This window comes from Arachis ipaensis, chromosome B3, assembly GCF_059453495.1.
Source record: "Arachis ipaensis isolate K30076 ecotype BB chromosome B3, ASM5945349v1, whole genome shotgun sequence".
Classification (NCBI taxonomy): Eukaryota; Viridiplantae; Streptophyta; class Magnoliopsida; order Fabales; family Fabaceae; genus Arachis; species Arachis ipaensis.
In genome coordinates, this window is record NC_142438.1 from 128,942,503 (window position 1) to 128,957,579 (window position 15,077).

Below are 15,077 nucleotides of genomic sequence, written 5' to 3' on the forward strand. Positions count from 1 at the left end.
CATGTAAATAAGCTCAAAATCTCACAGGTTGTGTGTTCTTTGGCTCAAAAACCATGTTCCAAATACAACTTCAAACAAATTTAACACATAGAAAATTTTAATTTTTAAATTAGTGAAATACAATAAAAAATTTTTGAAAAAGAAAATATTACTTCAACCAAGTAGTGACTAAATGAATAAAATCAAACAAACATGCAATCAAATATGCAAATGCAACAATGAACAAACAAAGAAAATAGAGTATTGGTGTTGAAAAGAAGGTAACTAACCCCTGGAAGTCGGTATCGACCTCCCCACACTTAAATATTGCACCGTCCTCGGTGCATGCTAAGATGTGCAAGTGGATGGGTGGCTCCAACTGACGCTTTTCTCTAGAGATTGTGCAGATGGACTTGTTTGTCACCTCATTTAGAGCTTTCCCTTTCCCTTCTTTGGTGGTCATCCTGAAAGAATAGGAAAAGAAGAAAAGTAACCCAGAAATAAAGATAAGAAAATAAATACAGTATGGGTGGGTTAATGCCAAATAATGGGGGTCTCAATTACATGGTAGTGAGAAAATAATAGAAGCACATGGCATACCAGTGGTGCAGAATTTGCAACAAAGGAGAGGGGAATGTGGGTAATGCAAGATAGTATAAGTTCATATCAATGCAAGAGAAGTATGAGTATCATAAAAGATTAGCAGTGATTTAAATAATGTTACCCAATCAGAATAAAATAAGTCATAAGCACCAAGAAAATACCAGAAAAGATGTAGCAGTTGAATAAGAACATTTGAACACCAATGGTAAAATAATAAATTTAGAAAAGAAAATAAAAATATGCACAAAATTAAAATGCAATGAATGAAAGTATGCAAATAAATTAAATAAAATAAAATGAGAGTGAAAAAGGATGAGAAGTTAAAAAGACGAAGAAAAAGAAAGTAAGAAAGGAGAGAGAAAGAAGAAAAGTTAGAAGAAATTAGGATTAGAAAAGAAAAGAAAAGATAATTGGCGCTGATCTGGATAAGTTGTGCGGCGCAGGCGACGCGAGTGCGTGGGTCACGCGTGCGCGCGGATAGCGCTTCTATGAAGTGACGCGGACGCGTGGAGTGATTTGTGCCATTAGCGTGAGGGCAGCCTCGCGATCGCGCAACTCTCTGTTTTAAATACATTTTGCCAAAAATCTGGGTGACGCGGTCGCGTGGTTGACGCGATCGCGTGAATGGCCATACTTTGAAAAACGACGCGGACGCGTGGGGCACGCGTTCGCGTGGGAGAGCTTAGGCTTCTAGCACGAGTCCAGCCCCATTCCAGCCCAACATACTGCCATACAGCCATTTACGTCAATTTTATAGGGCCACGCGTTCGCGTGGGTGACGCGGACGCGTGGGGAGGCTATTTTTCAAATGACGCGGCTGCGTGGGTGACGCGGTCGCGTGGGCATATTTGTGCCTAAGGCACGCCTCCAGCCACGCTCTCGCGTGACTCTCTATTCATTTTTCTTTTCTTCCTAATGCACTTGTGACGCGGACGCGTCAACGACGCTGCCGCGTTGCGTGCGTGCTTTTCCCTTTTTTTTTAGTAATGCAGTATGCAGAATGCAATGCTAATATGAATGTTATGCAAAACTCCAGTTCAATACAATAAAATAAAAAAGGAACGATCATACCATGGTGGGTTGTCTCCCACCTAGCACTTTTAGTTAAAGTCCTTAAGTTGGACATTTGGTGAGCTCCTTGTCATGGCGGCTTGTGCTTGAACTCATCCTGAAACTTCCACCAATGCTTGGACTTCCAACAGCCTCTGGGATCCCAAACTAGGCGCAGAAATCCTTTAAGCAAGTTAAAGCAAGTGACATGGCCCCAAGAGTACTGATTGCCAGAATGAATTCCAGGGTCCCAAACCTTGCTTTTGCACCCGTCTTCTTGTTGATCATTATGATTCCATCCGGGTACAAGCAATCTGAATTCTCACTAAAGCGGCCAAACAACTTCCTGGACCCATTCAGTTGAGCTTTACACCAACCCTTGCATTTAAACTTTGAGCACACAACCATGTTGAACCTTGCTTGACAACTCCAACCACTAACCATGTTCCTCTTATTCGTAATGCCACAAAGAGCTCTAAGTTGACCATCCGTCTCCAGTAGCCCATATTCAAGTGGGAAGGTAAAGGTCAAGGGTAGGAATTTTACCCACTTGAATGTTGTGTTGGATGGTAATGGCCTTGGGAGAGGTGTTTCTAATGAACTTGCAAGCTCCACTCCCTTGTGCTCTTCTCTAACAGCTTCCACCTCCTTGTTAGCTTCTTCAATTTCAACCTCTTCCTCTTGGTAGCTTTTTCCAATTCAATCTCCTCTTCACTGCTTTCCAAGGGCATGGGAGGTTGTGCTTCTTCTTCTTGAATCTCTATCTCTTGATCGACCTCTTCCAAGTTCTTAACCATGACATGCCTTGGAGGTTGTACACCTTCCTCAACATCAAATGCAACCGTCTTGGAAGGAGGCTCTATGTCTTGACTTTCCCATGGAGGTTCAGCATCTCCCAGGTCTTCAACCACTTCTTCCTCTTCAATAATTACTGCTTTGTCCAGTAGTTTTAATATAAAATCGTACTCATCATTGATGATTTTCTTTCCATGACAACTCCTTTCAACTATTCTTTCATCTTCAAGGGTCTCTCCTATCTCCACATTTTGGGCCTCCCCTTGCTCTAAGACAAAATCAGACTCCTTGATGTCTTCCTTCACTAATTCTTCAACCACTCCTTCGACTTCAAGGGTCTTTACTACCTTCACCTTTAGGGCCTCCTCTAGCTCCTTATGAAGTATGGATTCGCGAAGATGATCCCTTCTCTCTTGTTCCATATCAATAGCATCATTGAGATCATGTTGCTCTTGGATTGATGGATGTGGGTGCTCTTCCATGGATGGTGGTGATGGGATGGAGAGATCATTCTGTGGTTGAAAAGAAAGTGCACTAGAGTTTGAGGGTTGATTGTTGAAGGTATTTGGTGGTCCGATTTGGGTGACGAGAGCTTGTATAGTAGAGTTTAGATCGGCAAGTGCTTTTTTCATGGAGGTTTGGGGTGGATAGGAGGGTTCATTTGTTGGGAGAAAGGGTTCATGGTAGGAAGGTGGTTCATCTTGATAATGATAAGGAGATGGTGTATATTGAGGTGGTGGTTCATGAGAGTAGTTGTGTTAGAATGGGGGTGGTTCTGTGTATGGTTCATTTGGCTCATAAGGTGGTTGGTATGGTGGACACGGGTTAGGGTCATATGGAGGTGAATGGTGGAAAGGGGCTTGTGAGTATGGTGGTCCAAAGTCATGTTGAGGAGAGAGTTCATAGGAATATGATGGGGTCCACAATATCTATCATCTTGGTATGTATTGTAGGATGGTCTTTGTCTGTGGTATTGTGGAAGGTGTTGCTGCCAGAAGGGTTGATCAGATCCTCGTGGCTCCTTCCATCTCTGATTGTTTTGACCTTGATGCATGTTCCTGTTATAATTCCCATTCCTTGCAACAGCATTGGGACCAAACTCAAAGCGAGAGGGGTGAGAATTCATGGTAACTAATAAAAATTAAAAATAAAAATAAAAATAAATAAACAGGTAAAATAAAATAAAATAAAATAAAATAAATAAGAGAAAATATTTGAAAAAGATTTGATTTTAAGATTAGGAAAAAAAATAAGATAAGTTAGGTGAGAAAAGATAAGTTTTTAAATTAAGAGGTTTTGAAATTTAAATTTTTGAATTTGAAAATTAAATTTGAATTTTAAATTTTGAAATTTGAATTTTGAAATTTGAAATTTGAAATTTGAAATTTGAATTTTAAATTTTAAATTTTAAATTTTGAATTTTTGAAATTTGAAATTTGAAATTTGAAATTTGAAATAAGATAAGATAAGATTTTGAAAAAGATATGATTTTTTTTAAAAATATTTGAATTTTGAAATTTAAAACTAAGATAAGATAAGATAAAAATTTTAAAATAAAAATCTGAAATATATTTTTTTTAATTTTCGAAAAAAATCAATTAAAATATTTTTGAATTTAATGGGGAAAGAGAAAAACAATAAAGTGACACTAAACTTAAAATTTTTAGATCAAAATGAAGAAAACAACCACGAACAACTTGAAGGTCAAGATGAACACGAAGAACAACTTGAAGATCAAGATGAACACCAAGAACAAATTTTCGAAAAATTTAATAACTAAATAAAAACCAATAACCTCTTAATTTACGAAAAAGCAAAAATAAAAACAAAAATAAAAACAAATAAACAAGCAAAAAGCAAATGTTTACAATAACCAATAATAAGGCACACGTTTGCAATTTTCTGGCAACGGCGCCATTTTGAAGAGAGAACTTTTGCGTGGTCTAAAAATTCGCAGATAAATTCTCGTTGCAAGTATAGCTTCTAAACCAACAAAAGTCATTTCTTACAAACGTTTTGGTTGTCACAAGTAACAAACCCCTTTAAAATTGATAACCGAAGTATTTAAACCTCGGGTCGTCTTCTCAAAGAATTGCAGGGAGGTGTGTTATTATTGGTTATGTATTTTCTGGGGAATTTGGAGTTTGGGCAATGGGCAAGATATAATTATAAATTAAAGCAATAAAAATAAATAAGAAGTTTTATGAAATTAAATTAAAAGCCTTGACCCGGAGAAGATTAATTGGAAGTTCTATCCTTGTTAAATTTTCCAAGTGTAATGGTAATTGGTTGTTGTTCTACTTAGTTATCCTTTACTAAATGAAGGAAAATCAAGTTGGGAGCCAACTTCTATTCACAAGTCATAATCCTCACCCTTGTGTTTGGATTAGCGTTAGTGGCCAGAGAGCCAATCACAATTAACTCTTGAGTCTTCCAACTCAAGGGTCTCCAAATATTAATCAACTCCAAAATCAAGTTGAGAACCTACTCCATTGACATGGATGCCAATTTCATATAATAAATGACTAAATAAATACTTGAGGATAATCAAGCAAATAATTGGGTAAATAGAAAAATACTCTTTGCATTAATAATGTCATTAAAGCTTTCCAATTGTAACTCTGAATAAGGATTAAAGATATAAAAGAGTAAGGAAATAGAAAATAAACTAGAATAATAAAGTTCTCAATGGAGGTAGTAATATCCAACTCAACAGCATAAAAGTAGAAATCCTAATCCTAAGAGAGAGGAGAGAGCCTCTCTCTCTAAAAGATACATCTAAAACTAAAAATTATGAATTATGAGCTGATGATTGTGGATGGATGCATTCTCCCACTTTATAGCCTCTAATCTGTATTTTCTGGGTCGAGAAATGGGTCAGAAACAACCTAGAATTCGCTAGTTGCGAATTCAAACACGCTGATTTTTCGTCACTGCGATGCGTCCTCGTGGAGCACGCGTTCGCGTCGCCTATCGTTAGTGCAAGTTATGACCGTTTTAGTGCAAGAGGGTCAGGCTGACAGCTTTGCAGTTCTTTCAACTTCTTGTATTCCTTCCACTTTTGCATGCTTCCTTTCCATCCTCCAAGCCATTCCTACCCTGTAATCTCTAAAAATACTTAATACACATATCAAGGCATCTAATGGTAACAAGAGAGGATTAATAATAAGCAATTTAAAGGCCCAGGAAACATGTTTTCAATCATAGCACAAAATTAGGAAGGAAAACATAAAACCATGCAAATAGTATGAATAAGTGGGTAAAGAGTTGATAAAAATTACTCAATTGAGCACAAGATAAACCATAAAATAGTGGTTTATCAATGAGCCAAAATATGAATTGACTGTCCCGGGTCCGGAAGACCGGGTTTGTTTTGGGAGGGCTTCTGTTGCGGACCTTCATTTCTTTTTTATGTATAAAAGCCTTTTTACCTGCCTGGGAGTTTTTGTGCCTTTTTCTGATTTTGAGATCTCTGTTCTGTCTCACTGCCACGTCGCTCCTACTCAGCTTCACCCCAACTCTTGGAGTTTCCTGAAGATTTACCAACTTGTTAACCAAGCGCTATATTTTCCGACCTCTTTGAAAATCTTCTTTTATCTTTTTCATATGACAAAGCCCTTTAGTGGGCAAAACAATAAGCAACAGTGGGTGTCTTTCCGAGTTATTCAAGGCCGGAGAGTTTTCAACTTTTTTTATGAGTCCTTCCATGATTTTAAAATATTTTTCTTTAAAGTAAAAGCTGTAGAAGGTCACCATTCCTTTTTTTTGGATGAAAATTCTTCTCCCCGCTTTCCTTTGTACTAGCTGGAGACTTCTCCTGTGGAGAAGTATGGTTTGGATGACTTAGATGAGGTTGAGGAGGCTGTTGTGGGATTCCTCCGAGAAGTTTGGGGAGGGCCCTCTATCTGGATACGAAGAAGTTCCTCCAAGGGACTTCGAGCTTTGTTCGGACCCAGATAGATAGTTTTGTTATTTCATTTTCTCCGACTTGATGTTGCTACTTCCGACTTTGAGATCTTTTCGAACTGTTATTTCCGACTTGTAGACTGATTCTTTTATTTTTCCTTTTATAGAAATGGTGAAGAAGAATTCCGGTTCCTCCTACCAAAAAGTTCAAGATGCAAAAAAGAGGTCTCGGGCCCGAGTGGATGCCGTAAGGGCTGCTGGCACTCTTCCTCCTCGTCCTCCTCTCCTTCCTCCTCCTCGCAACTTGGGGACCTCTTCTCGCCCTATATTGGTATCTTTTGCCTCTTCTCTTTCTCCCCCCGTCTAACCCCCTCCTGAACCCGAGAAGAAAAAGCGCAAGACTTCAGAGTCTGGCTCTTCTTTTTCTAGGGAAGCTAATTTTGATGGTCCCAAGTTCGTTCAAAACCACATCTATCCTCATATACGAATTAATATGGATGATGGTTCCGTTCAAAACCATCTTAATATCTTAGTTCAGGGGAGTGTTTGGGCGGCTGGGGTATGCACAAAGCTCCTTGATATTTTGTAAAAAAACTCCCCTTAGCTCTCTGGGCTCAACCCAGAAGGTTGAGAAATTGGAGGGAAGGATTTTCCTTTATCAGGAGAAAGAAAAGAGGCTTAAAGATGAGGTCGCCAAGCTGAAGGAGAAAATGGACCGTCTCCAGAAGAGGGAGAAGAGGTTGATGGGGTAGTGCGTTATGGCGGAGGGCCTTAAGGAGAAGGCGGGGCAGAACTATATCAGGATTTATGGGGAGAATCTTGACTTGAAGAAGGAACTGTCAGGATGTCGGGAGGCTTTCCAGGACTTGGAGGATTCAGTGCCTGAGGGTGCAGAGGAGGCCTGGAGGGTTTTTAAGGAGCAAGTCGGGGTCATTGCCCCTGACTTGGATCTTTCTCCTCTTGATCCTGACAAGATTGTAGTTGATGGGGCCATTGTTTACCCTCCTCGACCTGAAACTGACTCCGACTTGAAGACTTGCGGACAGAGGATAACAGAATATCCTCCTTGTGAGGAGCACCAAGATGGTTACCTACCGAGTTCTTCTGAGGGTCCTGCTCAAGCTCCTGAAAGATCTGCTCCGTCCTCCCCTGTTGCTGATCCGACTTCTCTCCCTGCTGCTGACCCAACTTCTGGTGATTCTTGAATTTTCTTTTTATTTGAATCAAGCTATGTGTGGACCCGGCTTGTGGTTCCTTTGTTGAATACTTTTATTTGTTTCTGTGGTGGTTGGTTCTTGACATTTTCTGGCCTCTTATGGCCATTAACAAAATATTTTGCTTTAAAATACCCTTTTTTGGATAAGGGTTCAGGATATCTTTTGGTGTGTGCATGCTTTCTTTAAAACCCTTTTTTGATCTCTTCGTTTTTGGAAAATCTTATATCTTGGCTGGCTGTCTTTTGTCTAAGTTGTTTTGAATTTTTCAAAGACTTGGGACAGACTCTGCCTTCGATTTTTGATGGATTTTCTTATCTCTTTTCGTATTCCTTGTACTAAAATTTTTTTTATTGAGTTTTCTGTAACTTAGGTTATTTTTGTGATGCATTTCTATTCTGCTCGGTTTTGCCGACTTGTAAGTCGATAAATTTCCGAGTTTATCATGATCTACTTTTATAACCTCTTTACACCGACTTGTACCTCATCGTTTTATCCTGACGACCTTTTTTAGGTTGGTTCATGGGATTTTCACGTTTTGTCGAGTTTAAGTTGGCGCGTTTTGTAGAATGATAATAACGTAAAAAGGAATTTATAAAGAGATGTAGAGGAAAAAGATCTTTACTTATTACAAAGGTACTTTTTGCTACTAAGGGGTTTTGTCGAATTGTTGCCCCCTTAGCCCCTGATAAACCCTAATTTTGTGGTTTATCTTGTTCTTATTTTAGGGAATTTTATCACCTTTTCTCACATTTATTCAATGAAATAGCATGGTTTTGTAATTCTCCCTTAAATTGTGCTTAAGTGTAAAAACATACTTTTTAGGCCCTAAAATTGGTGATTTTAATTCACTTTAAATCCATTCGATGCCTTGATGTGTCTGTTGAGTGATTTCAGGTTTATAAGACAATTATTGGATGGAAGAATTGAAGAAAAAAGCATGCAAAAGGGAGAATTAATGAAGAAATGAGCTTTTGGAGAATTGAGGGCCATGCGCACGCGTCATGCACGCGTACACGTGCATTGGAGATTTTTCAAACCACGCGCACGCGTCAAGCACGCGTACGCGTGAGTAGGGGTTTTGCCATCGATGCGCACGCGTCAAGCACGCACACGCGTGATGCTCGGAACGTGACCCACTTAAAGTGAAATCGTTGGGGGCGATTTCTGAGCTGGCCATACCCAAATCCAACTCATTTTTGAGGGTATTTTATGCAGAATTCAAGCTTGAGCAAAGGGGGAGCAATTGTTTGTAACTTAGCATCATGTAGGTTAGTTTCTAGAGAGAGAAGCTCCCTCTTCTCTCTAGAATTAGGGTTCTTAGGACATTTCCATCTTAGATCTAGGCTTAATTCCATGTTTTCATATTATTTCCTTTACAATTTCTTGTTCTACTACTCTATTCTCCTTAGTTCTCTTGTCAATTTTACTTTTATGTCTCTTTTATGTTTATAAATGCTCATGTTGGATTTTGTTTACATTTAATGAAATTTAATGTTTGATGTTCTTTTATTGATGATTTGAGTTGTGATCTTATTTTTCTTGCAATTGGTAGTTGGTAGATTTTATTGATTCTTGTAATTTATGATGTTTACTTTTATTGCACTCTAGATGTTTGATGAAATGTTTTCTTTAGTTTTTGATTAGTTCTCTTGACTCTTGGCCTAGGCTAAGGGAATTGAGTGACCTTGAATCATTGGGCCTCATTGAATTGGTGATTTGAGAACCCTTGGTGATCAATTTGATATCCATTGACACTAACCCACTACTAAGTTAATTAGTAGATAGGTTGGGACTTATGGGTTGATGTGATCAAACCTATTTGACGTACTTTAAGCTTAGGAATAGACATTATGTACTTAAGGCTTTTGGGAAGTAGACTTAATAGGTTGATACCTCATAATTATCAATATTTGGTTTGTTGACAAGGATAGTGATCTTAATTTCTCATGTCTTAGCCAAGAGTTCTCTCCCTTATTTTATTAGTTCTTGCTTGATTTACGTTCTTGTATTTTATAATTCCTTGCCAATTACAATCAAACCCCCCTTTTTGTTCTTCATAGCCAATAATTGACCACTTCATTGCAATTCCTTGTGAGACGACCCGGAGTCTAAATACTTCGGTTAATTCTTATTGGGGTTTGTACTTGTGACAACCAAATTTTTGATTGGGAGGATTGTTTGCTGGCGTAGAACTATACTTGCAACGAGAATTAATTTTGTGAAATTCTATACCATCACAACAAATTCAACTCATCAAAATGGTGCCGTTGCCGGGGAGTTGCAATGGTGCTATGTTATTGGCTATTGTATATATTGTGAATAGCTTGATTTTTGGTTTGTTTGTTGGTTTTTGCTAGTTGTAGGACTTAGTTTTCTTTATTTCTTGTTAGCCTTTTGTTTTTATTTTCTCTTTCACTATGAATTCTCATCACTCTGGCTATGAGTGTGGTTCAAACTATGTTGTAGGAAATGGAAGCTTCAATGAGGATGTGCATCAAGGATTTGGAAATCGAAGGTGGGAGGAGCCCCAAGCTTATGAACAACCTTCTTGGCAACAACCTCCTTCCGAACCAAGCTTGAAAAAAGTGCTTGAGGACATGACTACTATCCTCACGGAGATACGCGAGGACCAAAGGGCATTCTATGCCACCCGAGCCGTCCAAGCATCACCCCAACGTAACTACTCTCCAGATTCTTATAGGTATAATCCTAATCCTAACGCATATCCATCTAGTGTGTGTGTTGATCCTTATTGTAGTTGTCAATCACAACCACCACCACCCTATGCCTATGAACCACCTCCCCAACATAGTTTTGAACCACCGCACTCACAAGCCTCATACCACCAAACACCTCTATATGATCCTAACCCATATCCACCATACCAACCACCTTGTGAACCATATGAACCATATGAAAAACCACCCCAATTCAACCCCAATACCCTCAAGAACCACCACCTCCATGTTATTACCAAGATGAGACACCTCCAATGTATGAGAACTCTCAACCACAAGATGAATCACCTCCCATATTTGAAAAAAATCATGGCTCAGTTTGCTAACATTACTGCTATCTTGGAATCGTTGGACTCATGCAACAAGCAAAGCATCTCCATGGATGAATGTGAGGAATCAACCGAAGAAATGAGCATGAAGGAGATTTTAGAATCTCAACATGAGGATAAGGAGATGGGGTATGTCTTGCAACAAGTGGAGAGTGAAGAGATTGATAATGAATAAGTGGTTGAAGAGCTAGGCAAAGTTGAACAAGAGGTGGATTCCAAGTTTGAGAACATCTCCACATCAAGTGGTGTTGTTAATGATTTTGTGGAAGTTGTTGAACCTTCTTCCAATGAGCTTGAATTTGATGTTAAGGAGGGTGCGCAACCTCCTAAGCATATAATGAATTATGAAGAATTGGAAAAAGGTGAGCAAATAACAAATCTTCCTCTTGGAGATGAGCCCACACCAACACATGATCCTTTGGTATTTGAGGAATCTTTCCCTATTGATATTGAGGTAAATATTGAGATAAGTTCCACATTACCTCCATGTTGTGACATGAAGAGTGGGGAAGAGCTAGAAGAAGTTGGCGAAGAGGTGGTTGAATGTGAAGAACTTTGTCAAGAGGAAGAGGTTGAAGTTGAAGAAGCTTGCCAAGAGGTGGAGTTAGTCAAGAAAGAGCACAAAGGAGTAGACCTCGCATTGTCTAAGTGTGGGGAGGTTCCTCTTCCTAAGTCACCATCATCCAACACAATATTCAAGTGGGTAAAATTCCTATCCCTAAGCTTTACTTTCTCACTTGAATATGGTTTGATTGAAAATGATGGTCAACTTAGAACTCTTTGTGAAGTCAAGAGTAGGAGAGAGATGGTTAGTGGTTGAAAACATCACTCTAACTTCATGATGGTTGCATGTTCAAAGTTGAATAGTAATGGTTGGTGTAGAACCAAATTGCATGGGTCTAGGAGAATGTTTAGATGCTTAATTGAGAATTCACAAGCCTTGTCACCCAGATTTAACTATGGTAGTCAACAAGAAGATAGGTGCAAGAACAAGGTTTGGGACCTCCGAATTCATTTCAACAATCAAAACTCTTGGGGCCTTTTCATTTACTTAAGCTTACTTGAAGGCTTTATGTGCCTAATTTGGGATCCCGGTGGACATTGGAGATGCAAACATTGGTGGGGATTCAAGAATGAATTCAAGCATAAACCACCATAGCAAGGACTCCCACCAAATGTCCAACTTAAGGACTTAAACTAAAAGTGTTAGGTGTGAGACACCCACCATGGTAAACTCTTTTCATTTTCTCTTTTGTAAATATTGATAATTTAGGTTTAATTCCATGTTTTGTTTGGTTTGTTGCATTTATTTGGGAGTCTAGTAGGTTAAATAAGGTTTTATGATATTTTGGTAGCTGTTTGGAGGTTTAAAAAGCTTGGTTGGTGCAAAAACATGGAAGAAAAATTTTGAAAAACAGGGCACCAACCCACGCGCACGCGTGCATTACGCGTGCGGGTGACTCAAGCATTTTCGACCATCCACGCGCACGCATCACCCACGCGTATGCGTGGATGCAATTTTCCACCTCCAAGCCATTTTTCCTATAGTTGCGCGCGTAGTGCGCAAAATCTGTGCAAAACGCGCACGCCATGTCACGCGTACGCACACCTCACACGTACGCGTCACTCTCAAAATAACCATCGACGCGCACGCATACCTTACGCGTACGCATCACATCCATTTCACTTCACCCACGCTCACGCGTGTCCTGCGCGTACGCGTGGATTACCTTACTTCATACACTTCTTTTCTCATCTTCTTTCTATTTCTTTCCTTCTTTTTTCTTCTTCCCTTCTTCTACTCCTCATCCAACGCTCCCAAACACCATCAACCATTAGTTAGTTAGTTAGTTAGTTGTTTGGTTAGTTTAATTTTTGTTTAATTTTCTATTTTTCATAATTAGTGTTGGATTGTTCATCTTGTTTACTATCTTTTGCTGCTGATTATTGATGCGATGTTAGTTTAACATCATCGTTGTTAATCTTTATTGTTGGACTCTATTGTTGAGGTTATAATAATTACTTGGTTTTGAGCTCTTCATGCTTAATTTTGTGAACGCCAAGCACATATGACATTGCCTTCAAGCTTTTAACTCTTCTTGAATTGAATGATTTGGCCGCCATGTGATTTGCATCATTCACTTTGATTAGGCAATCTCTCGATGGAGGATGTGCATTTCTCTTAATGCATTGTGCTTCTTGATTATATGCATCCTTATATCTTTGGCTTGAATGCTTTCTTGCTTCTTTATTGCTTGTCTGGTTGTCTTGACTGCAAGTTTAAAGAATCTCAAGCACACTAGGGTGAGTGAAGTGCATGTTCCTTTTTGGTGTAATTGTGACATAGTTCTTTTTATACTAGTGTGTGTTCTAGACCGCATGCATCTTAGAACCCACACACCTGGTTCATTAATGTCACACATTGGGTCCCTCACTTCATTCTAGTGATTTACCTCATTCCAACAATGTATTCTTCCTTGCTTTTGCATTTACTTTTCTTACTATTCTCCTTTCTATTTTTCATGGAGGAGTCATTATAAGTACAAACGGAAGCGTAAGGAAGAACACGCAGCAACCGGTTGACCTACCAGCTGAAGGTAGCAATCCGGAGAATCGCCGTACCCCCTTGCTCATCTTTGAGTGCACCAAGGACGGTGCAAGCTTTTAAGTGTGGGGAGGTCGTCCGACCAGTCAGCGCTTCACTTTTGGGTGACAAATTTCTAATCCCAACACTTTGCATTTCATTTTAGGATTTTTAGTTGCATTTTCTTATTTTGCATATGTATATAATAAGCTTAGTCAAAATAATAAAAATTTTCAAGGATTTCATCTATAGAGCACCCCAATTGATTGAAAAAAAAAAAATTTTTAGAACTTGCTTGAATTATACATTGTGGAACATGATTTTTGAGCTAAGAACACAAGCATGTGAGACTTGAGCCTAATTGTGAGGTTACATCATATATGACCACTTATTTTCATTCTTGTGTGCATTATTCTCTTCCTATGATTGTAATCCTTGATTTGTTTGATTCTTTATGTCCAGTATTTTATGTATACATACAATTATATGATTGAGGCCATTGTTTCAAATAGCTCACTCACCCAAATAGCCTACCTTTTATCTTCCATTGTTAACCAACTTTGAGCCTACGCTAAACCCATTTGTTCTTAATTTTAGCACATTATAAGCCTAAAGTGAAAAATAATAAATGTTCTTAATTTGGATCTTTGATTAGCTTAGGCTAGTGAGAGTGTTTATCATTTAATTTTGGTAGAGTTGGAAATATTGGTTGGGATAAAAGTGTGTTTTTGTGTTTTTGTTGAAAAATCTTGGGAATTGGGTACATACTCATGTATTAATCATGTGTAAACCATATGCATTGATGTTCTTGTATATATTTTAGTTTAAAAAGAAAAAAATGAGAAAAAAAAAGAAAAATATATATATATAAAAAGGAAAAAAATAGAAAAAGAAAGAAAAAGAAAAGCAATAAAAGGGGACAAAATGTCCCAAAGTTTAAAGTTTAATAAAATCAATGCATATGTGTGGTGATCAAAAGAGAATGCATGAGTATGTGAAAAAGTGAAGAATTGATAGTTAAGTTTGTTTAGAATTGCATAGGTTGTTATAGGTTAGGTGGGAAGTTTAAGTTAATCAAAGATTCAAATTTCTAGCCCACTTGACCAAATGCATCCTACCTTGACCCTAGCCCCATTACAACCTATGGAAAAGTCCTCATGATATTTGTATGCATGCATGAAATAATTGTTGATTGTTAGATGAAAAACAAATCTTAGAAAGCATGATTAGGGGAGAATTGAGTGAATCAACCCCATACACTTGAGTGACTAGAGCGGATACACATTCGGTGAAGGTTCGATCGCTCAATTACATGCTTCCACCCATGATCATCTTTTCTTACAAGTTTGTAAAATCTTTCAATAATTCAATTCAATTGTGGGCTTGATTTGACTGTTATGGCTTTATCCCCTGTACGTATATATGTATTCTTGGAAGTTGACTTATTTTGACCAAAGTACTTGCATTCATTTAGATAGACAGCCTATAAGTAGATTGCATGTAGGTAGTTTGCATTGAATAAATGTTGACACCCTTTGCTTCTTTCTTAATTTTAGCATGAGGACATGCTTAGTTTAAGTGTGGGGAGGTTTGATAAACCCCAATTTTGTGGTTTATCTTGTTCTTATTTTAGGGGATTTTATCACCTTTTATCACATTTATTCAATGAAATAGCATGGTTTTGTAATTCTCCCTTAAATTGTGTTTAAGTGTGAAAACATGCTTTTTAGGCCCTAAAATTGGTGATTTTAATTCACTTTAAATCCATTCGATGCCTTGATGTGTTTGTTGAGTGATTTCAGGTTCATAAGGCAAGTATTAGATGGAAGAATTGAAGAGAAAAGCATGCAAAAGGGAGAATTCATGAAGAAATAAG